Here is a 10,067-nt window from a genome sequence, read left to right on the forward strand (position 1 = left end):
TTGGCTGACAACAAGGCCATAAATGCAAATGCATCAGCCCACATACAGAGGTGGGCACTCACGTTAGCCGCCTATGACTATACAATTCGGCACAGACTGGGCACCGAAAACTGCGCCGATGCACTCAGCAGGCTCTCACTTGCCACCACTGAGGGGGCTACCGAGCATGGTGCTGAGATGGTCATGGCTGTTGAAGCTTTCGGAAGCGAAGGCTCACCTGTGACAGCCCGTCAGATTAAAGTCTGGTCAAACAGAGATCCTGAGGAATTTAAACCATTTCACAGGCGCAGGGATGAACTCTCGATTCAGGCCGATTGCCTACTGTGGGGAAACCGCGTAGTCATGCCCCAGATGGGCAGAGAGGTGTTCATCAGAGAACTCCACAATGAGCACCCGGACATTGTCACGATGAAGGCAATTGCCAGGTCACATGTTTGGTGGCCAGGGATAGACGCAGACCTGGAACTTTGTGTTCGCAGGTGCAACACGTGTGCCCAGCTGGGCAATGCGCCCAGGGAAGCCCCCCTTAGCCCCTGGCCCGCCAAGCCTTGGTCAGCATCCATGTGGACTACGCAGGTCCTTTCATGGGAAAAATGTTTTTGGTTGTAGTAGATGCCTACTCCAAATGGATCGTGTGACATTTTAAATTTAAGCACATCCTCTGCCACGGTAGAAAGTCTACGGGCAATGTTCGCCGCCCACGGTCGACCGGATGTCTTGGTCAGCAACAATGGCCCATGCTTCACAAGCACTGAATTCCAGGACTTCATGGCAGGCAATGGAATTAACCATGTCAGAACGGCACCGTTCAAGCCGGCCTCAAACAGCCAGGCAGATCGATCAGTGCAGATAATCAAACAGGGGATGCTCAGAATCCAAGGGGGTTCCCTACAAAGCCGCTTATCACGCTTTATCCCTTATACACCCCACCATGAAAGAAATTATCGAGAGCAGGCGCCAGTCACAATGTGACTACCATGACAGGAATGCGAGGGCGCGATGTACTGATGTAAATTATCCTGTTTTTGTCCTCAACCACGCTGCAGGGCCCAAATGGCTCGCAGGCACTGTGATTGCAAAAGAGGGGAATAGGATTCTGGTAGTTAAACTTACCAATGGACAAATCTGCCGCAAACACGTGGATCAAACAAAAAGGAGGTTCAGCAACCCCATAGAAGCAGAGGAAGAACACGATATAGAATTCACTCCACCACAGGTGACCGAACACCAGAACCAAAGGGAGGAGAGCCCAGTCACTGTGGGCAGTCCGGACAGGCCTGAGGCACCGCATACAGCAGACACTCAGGCCAGCGCCCAACAACCGGAGCCCCAACTCAGGCGCTCTACAAGGGAGCGTAAACCACCAGAGAGACTCAACCTGTGATCCCAATAAGACTTTGGGGGGGGGGGGGGCAGGGAAGGTGATGTCATGTATTCAACGGGCATTTTAACCCACGTATAAACTGACAAGTTGTACACTGTGGGAACAATGACCACTAGGGGGTGAACTTGTGGGAGACACTCCGAACCTAGACCTTCAGGTATAAAAGGGGAAGCTCCACCCACCTTCATCACTTGAGTGCTATGGGATAAAGGACAGGTCACAGAGTGACTTTCTCTCAAGCATGGGCCTCATGTGCATTTATACTGTATAGTAAGGACGTATCACTTAAGTACTCTGGGATGCAGACTATCAGGCCCCGGGGATTTATCGGCCTTCAATCCCATCAATTTCCCCAATACAATTTCCCGCTTAATAAGGATCTCCTTCAGTTCCTCCTTCTCACTAGACCCATTGTCCCCTAGTACATTCGGAAGGTTATTTGTGTCTTCCTTCGTGAAGACAGAACCGAAGTATTGGTTCAATTGGTCTGCCATTTCTTTGTTCCCCATTATAAATTCAGCTGAATCTGACTGCAAGGGACCTACGTTTGTCTTCACTAATCTTTTTGTCTTCACATATTTATAGAAGCTTTTGTACACAGTTTTTATGTTCCCCGCAAGCTTCCTCTCGTACTCTATTTTCCCCCTCTTAATTAAACCCTTAGTCCTCCTCTGCTGAATTCTAAATTTCTCCCAGTCCTCCAGTATTTTGCTTTTTCTAGCCAATTTATATGCCTCTTCCTTGGATCTAACACTATCCTTAATTTCCCTTGCTAGCCATGGTTGAGCCACCTTTCCCGTTTTATTTTTACTCCAGACAGGGATCATCCATGTGATCTTTAAATGTTTGCCATTGCCTATCCACCGTCAACCCTTTAAATATTCTTTGCCAGTCTATTCTAGCCAATTCACGTCTCATACCATCGAAGTTTCCTTTCCTTAAGTTCAGGACCCCAGTTTCTGAATTAACTGTGTCACTCTCCATCTTAATAAAGAATTCTACCATATTATGGTCACTCTTCCCCAAGGGGCCTCGCACAACAAGATTGCTAATTAGTCCCTTCTCATTACACATCACCCAGTCTAGGATGGCCAACTCTCTAGTTGGTTCCTCGACATATTGGTCGAGAAAACCATCCCTAATACACTCCAGGAAATCTCCTCCACCGCATTGCTACCAGTTAGGTTAGCCCAATCAATATGTAGATTAAAGTCGCCCATGATAACTGCTATACCTTTATTGCACACATCCCTTATTTCTTGTTTGATGCTGTCCCCAACCTCACAACTACTGTTTGGTGGTCTGTACACAACTCCCACTAGCGTTTTCTGCCCTTTGGTATTCCGTAGCTCCATCCATACCGATTCCACATCATCCAGGCTAATGTTCCTCCTTACTATTGCATTAATCTCCTCTTTAACCAGCAACGCCACCCCACCTCCTTTTCCTCTCTGCCTATCCTTCGTAAATGTTGAATACCCCTGGATGTTGAGTTCCCAGCCTTGGTCACCCTGGAGCCATGTCTCCGTGATGCCAATTACATCATATCCGTTAACAGCTATCTGCGCAGTTAATTCGTCCACCTTATTCCGAATACTCTTCGCATTGAGACACAGAGCCTTCAGGCTTGTCTTTGATACACACTTTGCCCCTTTAGAATTTTTCTGTAATGTGGCCCTTTTTGTTTTTTGCCTTGGGTTTCTCTGCCCTCTATTTTTACTTTTCTTCTTTCTATCTTTTGCTTCTGCCTCCATTTTACTTCCCTCTGTCTCCCTGCATAGGTTCCCATCCCCCTGCCATATTAGTTTAACTCCTCCCCAACAGCACAAGCAAACACTCCCCCTAGGACATTGGTTCCGGTCCTGCCCAGGTGCAGACCATCCGGTTTGTACTGGTCCCACCTCCCCCAGAACCGGTTCCAGTGTCCCAGGAATTTGAATCCCTCCCTTCTGCACCATTCCTCAAGCCACGTATTCATCCGAGCTATCCTGCGATTCCTATTCTGACGAGCAAGAAAACAACCCGAGCCTATCCAATCTTTCCTCACAGCTAACATTCTCCAGTCCTGGCAACATCCTCCAGTCCTGGCAACATCCTCCTAAATCTCCTCTGTACCTTCTCTACTGCAATCACATCTTTCCTGTAATGTGGTGACCAGAACTGCACGCAGTCTCCAGCTGTGGCCTAACCAGTGTTTTATACAGTTCAAACATAACTTCCCAGCTCTTGTATTCTATGTCTCTGCTAATAAAGGCAAGTATTCCGTATGTCTTCTTAATCACCTTATCTACCTGTCCTGCTACCTTCAGGGATCTGTGGACCTGCACTCCCAGGTCCCTTTGTTCCTCTACACTTCTCAGTGTTCCACCATTTAATGTGTATTCCCTCGCCTTGTTAGCCCTCCCCAAATGCATTCCCTCACACTTCTCTGGATTGAATTCCATTTGCCACCGTTCTGCCCACCTGACCAGTTCATTGATATCCTCCTGCAGTCCACAGCTTTCTTCTTCATCATCAATCATTCATTCTCATTGCAAAAACACCCAGCAACTATTACCTTTTGCTTCCTGCCTCTTTGCCTTGGATCCCATGGGCTTTTACTTTCGTGACCAGTCTGTCATGTCGTCATCATCATCATCATCATCATCACAGGCAGTCCCTCGAATCGAGGATGACTTGCTTCCACGTCAAAAAGTTCACAGGTGTTTCAATGAAGGGCCTAAAATTCCAGGTCTGAACTAAATCTTGAAGGGTGGAAGATGCCGGTGTGTGGATTGTTTAACGTGGGGTGACCGTTGCACACCAGCCAACACACGGGCTTGACAGAGCTCGGTCTTGGTCCAGTGGCAAGGGTTAACCAAGACGACTGGAGACCTGCTCTGCTGCACGGACCCAGTGCGCACACATATCGCAGTGTGGGCTGGTCCGTGCTGCCCCTGGGCCCTCCCCTCTTCTGGGCCCCGAATTCATGTTTCTCCTGGGCCACGGTTACTTCCTTCTACAAACCCTTGCCGCTCCTTCGCCCCTCTTGCTGTGTCTGTCCGCACTGCAATCAGCGACCTGACTTTGCAGCTGTCGCCCTCCTGCAGTGGGACCTTATCAAAAGCCTTGCTAAAATCCATATACACTACATCATACGCACTGACCTGATTGACCCTGTTTGTTGCCTCCTCGAAAAATTCAATCAAGTCAGACAGACATGATTGTAAGGGCGAAAATTAGGGGTAAAGTAATTCGGGGTAATTAATATAAAGTAAGAAAGACTGAGAGTAAGGTTTAAAATGCGTTCATGGTAGAATAGCTGAATTAGGCTGAAATACTAAGGTCAGACAAATTCTCTTAGGAGATAAGGACACCCACAAGATTTATGTAGACAGCTCACAGCAATAATGAGAAGAGGTCACTATGTTACAGTCACATGAGATAATAGACACAAGGCCTCTTTGAAATGCTTACAGACAGGTGGTTGGCCAAGGACGCAGCCTGAGAACCAATATGGGAATACGTTCACGGAAAAGTAACACATAACCTATAGGGGGGGGGGGGCGCTTACCGTAGCAACAGTGATGTACCAATGGGAACATATGCAGGGAGACAAAAGGAAAAAAATGGAGACAGAGGCAAAAGATAGAAAGGAGAATAGTAAAAGTGGAGGGCAGAGAAACCCAAGGCAAAAAACAAAAAGGGCCACTTTACAGCAAAATTCTAAAGGGGCAAAGTGTGTTAAAAAGACAAGCCTGAAGGCTCTGTGCCTCAATGCGAGGGGTATTTGGAATAAGCTGGACGAATTAACTGTGCAAATAGCAGTTAACGGATACGATGTGATTGGCATCACGGAAACATGGCTCCAGGGTGACCAAGGCTGGGGGAACTCAACATCCAGGGGTATTCAGCATTTCGAAGGATAGACAGAAAGGAAAAGGAGGCGGGGTGGCGTTGCTGGTTAAAGAAGAAATTAATGCAATAGTAAGGAAGGACATTAGCTTGGTTGATGTGGAATCGGTATGGGTGGAGCTACGGAATACCAAAGAAAACGCTAGTGGGAGTTGTGTCCAGGCCACCAAACAGTAGTAGTGAGGTTGGGGACAGCATCAAACAAAAAATAAGGGATGTGTGCAATAAAGGTACAGCAGTTATCATGGGCGACTTTAATCTCCATATTGATTGGGCTGACCAAACTGGTAGCAATGCAGTGGAGGAGGATTTCCAGGAGTGTATTAGGGATGGTTTTCTAGACCAATATGTCGAGGAACCAACCAGAGAGTTGGCCATCCTAGACTGGATGATGTGTAATGAGAAGGGATTAATTAGCAATCTTGTTGTGCGAGGCCCCTTGGGGAAGAGTGACCATAATATGGTAGACTTCTTTATTAAGATGGAGAGTGACACAGTTAATTCGGAAACTAGGGTCCTGAACTTAAGGAAAGCTAACTTCGATGGTATGAGGCGCGAATTGGCTAGAATAGACGGGCAAAGAATATTTAAAGGGTTGACGGTGGATAGGCAATGGCAAACATTTAAAGATCACATGGATGAACTTCAACAATTGTACATCCCTGTCTGGAGTAAAAATAAAACGGGGAAGGTGGCTCAACCGTGACTAACGAGGGAAATTAGGGATAGTGTTAAATCCAAGGAAGAGGCATATAAATTGGCCAGAAAAAGCAGCAAACCGGAAGACTGGGGGAAATTTAGAATTCAGAAGAGGAGGACAAAGGGTTTAATTAAGAGGGGGAAAATATAGTACGAGAGGAAGCTTGCCGGAAACATAAAAACTGACTGCAAAAGCGTCTATAGATATGTGAAGAGAAAAAGATTAGTGAAGACAAACGTAGGTCCCTTGTCGTCGGACTCAGGTGAATTTATAATGGGGAACAAAGAAATGGCAGACCAATTGAACATGTACTTTGGTTCTGTCTTCACGAAGGAAGACACAAATAACCTTCCGAATGTACTAGGGGACAATGGGTCTAGTGAGAAGGAGGAACTGAAGGATATCCTTATTAGGAGGGAAATTGTGTTCAGGAAATTGACGGGATTGAAGTCCGAAAAAACCCCGGGGCCAGATAGTCTGCATCCCAGAGTACTTAAGGAAGTGGCCCTAGAAATAGTGGATGCATTGGTGATAATTTTCCAGCAGTCTATCGACTCTGGATCAGTTCCTATGGACTGGAGGGTTGCTGATGTAACACCACTTTTTAAAAAAGGTGGGAGAGAGAAAACGGGTAATTATAGACCAGTTCGCCTGATATCAGTCGTGGGGAAAATGTTGGAATCAATCATTAAGGATGAAATAGCAGCGCATTTGGAAAGCAGTGACAGGATCGGACCAGGTCAGCATGGATTTATGAAAGGGAAATCCTGCTTGACAAATCTTCAGGAATTTTTTGAGGATGTAACTAGTAGAGTGGATATGGGAGAACCAGTGGATGTGGTGTATTTGGACTTTCAAAAGGCTTTTGGCAAGGTCCCACACAAGAGATTGGTGTGAAAATCAAAGCACATGGTATTGGGGGTAATGTACTGATGTGGATAGAGAACTGGTTGCAGACAGGAAGCAGAGAGTCGGGATAAACGGGTCCTTTTCAGAATGGCAGGCAGTGACTTGTGGGGTGCTGCAGGGCTCAGTGCTGGGACCCCAGCTCTTTACAATATACATTAATGATTTAGATGATGGAATTGAGTGTAATATCTCCATGTTTGCAGATGACACTAAACTGGGTGGCAGTGTGAGCTGTGAGAAGGACGCTAAGAGGCTGTAGGGTGACTTGGACAGGTGAGGTGAGTGGGCAGATGGAGTATAATGTGGATAAATGTGAGGTTATCCACTTTGGGGGCAAAAACACGAAGGCAGAATATTATCTGAATGTGGGCAGATTAGGAAAAGGGGAGTTGCAGCGAGACCTGGGGGTCATGGTACATCAGTCATTGAAAGTGGGCATGCAGGTACAGCAGGCGGTGAAGAAGGCAAATGGTATGTTGGCCTTAATAGCTAGGGGATTTGAATACAGGAGCAGGGAGGTCTTACTGCAGTTGTGCAGGGCCTTGGTGAGGCCTCACCTGAAATATTGTGTTCAGTTTTGGTCTCCTAATCTGAGGAAGGACGTTCTTGCTATTGAGGGAGTGCAGCGAAGGTTCACCAGACTGATTCCAGGGAAGGCTGGACTGTCATATGAGGAGAGACTGGATCAACTGGGCCTTTATTCACTGGAGTTTAGAAGGATGAGAGGGGATCTTATAGAAACATATAAGATTCTGACGGGACTGGACAGGTTAAATGCGGGAAGAACCAGGGGACATAGTCTTAGGATAAGGGGTAGGCCATTTAGGACTGAGATGAGGAGAAACTTCTTCACTCAGAGAGTTGTTCAGCTGTGGAATTCCCTGCCACAGAGAGTTGTTGATGCCAGTTCATTGGATATATTCAAGAGGGAATTAGATATGGCCCTGACTGCTAAAAAGATCAAGGGGTATGGAGAGAAAGCAGGAAAGGGGTACTGAGGGAATGATCAGCCATGATCTTATTGAATGGTGGTGCAGGCTCAAAGGGCCGAATGGTCTATTCCTGCACCTATTTTCTCTGTTTCTAATAGAATCATTAGAAACGACTGTAACCACTGATATTGCCTATAACCTGTATTCACCAATGTATTAGTAGCAGGCGGGTGGGGACTGGCAGTAAATAACCAATGGAACACTTTCTCACGTAGTTCCACCATTTTGACCGTATCTCAACTGTATAAGAATGTAACTGCGTAGCTTGTCCCATGAGATCGCCGTTGAGAGCACTCAGTAACGGTACTGATGAGGCCCTTGATTAATCAGGTTTTAATAAACAACTCTTTTCTCTATAAAAGACCTTTCTCGTGTCGAGTGTTATATTTTTAATACTCCACAACATTTGGCGTAGTTGGCAGGATACAACGGGCAGCCTACAGACGAGTGTATGCGAATCCATCATAAGTGAGTATATTTAACTACCACTCATAATCCGATGTGAGACGTTACGAGGCGTGTCTGTTGCCTGGGGTACCAGAATCTGTCTGTTATGGTGTAAAAGACTTGGGGGAATTGGGAAGTCATGATTGACACTATCAGAAGGCATCGATGTTGTGGCCTGTGAGTTGAAGAGGAACCGGGTAGAGGCACTATCAGTATCTAGAATAGAGATAAATCGATAAGGGTATCGATGGGACTGCAGGCTCGAGGGGTCGGGGAAACTGATTAGAGGGACAGTTGGTATCTAGAATACATTTTAAAATCAATATAAAGTTGGAGAGACCGTAGATACCGGGGTTAGGTGATATAAGTGGGAAGACGGTCAGTATCTGAGAATACAGTGAAACCAAGATAAGGGTAGATGTACCAAATTGAGTATGGTGTGTAAAGATATACTAGATTAGTAGATATTTTTCAGACGACCATTAAAAACCTGATAGTGACTATCTTAAGTGAAGTATGGATCCAAAAATAGAGCCGACCAAACAATAAGCTTTGTTGAATGAAGAGAGACTTTTGTGAATGTCTGTCTTTGAATGAGAGTGCTTGTGTGATTTTTGACTGCGGAATATTTGAGGTGGGACTTAATGAATTTTTCATGTGTCTGAAAGCCTGTTTAAAAAATGGTGGAGCTGTCTGTTTGTTTTAGCTCCACCCACTTTTTCAGACAGAGTGAAAGATTTTTTTTAACCCTTTGTAGTGTTGTCCTGTATGTGGGAAGTTTTAAGAAAGTGTGAACCTAGAATTGAATTACATTTTAAGGTGTGGATTTATTCGGATGATAAGTTACGGAGCTAGGAAATGCACAAAGGATAGGTTTGTTGAGCAAAAGATAAAAAATGTATGGTCCCGTTGGTTGAAAAAATTTTTTCGACACGGTCATTTACTTGTCAAAAGAAAACACGGAATCATTGATTACATTGGGTTGTAAGACAATAAATTTAGTCTAGGAATGAGATAAAGAACGGAGAAAGGAAGTTGTAATGCCTTTTTAAAAAGCCTGTGTGCTTCTCTCGAGGCTGTGGGCTGGGGAAGTACGCCCCCATTTTCCTTTGTGTAAAACATGGACATTCAGTGGCTCAGCTTTCGGCCTGAGCTGTTCCTATTTTTTTTGGAGCAACTAGTTTAGAATGAAGCATCTTAGAAATTGCAATTCTCGGCATTTAATTTGCTCCAGTTCTAGTCAGTTTCATTTTAGAAGAGCTTTTAACTAACTTACAATGGAGTAAGTATAGATTTTTGTACGCTCAGAAAAACCTTGCCTACACTTATAAATCATGCATAGGGAACGAGAGATTGGGGAGGGGGGGGAAGGGGGGTCACAAACATTAAACACTTCACTTTTACAAATAAAGAGCCATCATCAATAACAAATGAGCAATAAATCAATAAATCAACCAATAAATCAATCTAAAAACATTAATTAAAAAAAAATCAATAAATAAAAAAATTAAGTTTCTCCTCACCAACTGTAGCACCGGGAGCCCCCCAACAGCCTGCTGGGAGCCCCCCCCCCCACACAGTGTGTCTCTCTTTGTATCTGTCAGTGTCTCTCTGTTTCTGACAGCGAGGGGGGAGAGAGGGGGGAGGGGGTGGAGGAGGGGGAGGGGGGGGAGCTGAACGTGGGGAGGGGGGGGGGGGGGGGGGAGCTGAACGGGGGAGGGGGGGGGAGGAGGGGAGGGGG

General features: G+C 45.7%; 1 protein-coding gene across 3 annotated transcripts in view; it reads right to left on the reverse strand.

Annotated features, from left to right (window-relative positions):
• LOC139229127 (uncharacterized protein C2orf81 homolog) overlaps nt 1-9,936 on the reverse strand; it is a 48,848-nt gene extending 38,912 nt beyond the window's left edge. For all 3 annotated transcript variants that reach the window (XM_070860797.1, XM_070860802.1, XM_070860792.1), the window contains exon 1: nt 9,850-9,936. The gene's annotated coding sequence lies outside the window, so the exon portion shown is untranslated. The remainder of the gene's footprint in view (nt 1-9,849) is intronic.
• Between the last annotated feature and the right edge of the window lie 131 nt (nt 9,937-10,067).

Source organism: Pristiophorus japonicus, chromosome 2, assembly GCF_044704955.1.
Source record: "Pristiophorus japonicus isolate sPriJap1 chromosome 2, sPriJap1.hap1, whole genome shotgun sequence".
Lineage (NCBI taxonomy): Eukaryota > Metazoa > Chordata > Chondrichthyes > Pristiophoridae > Pristiophorus > Pristiophorus japonicus.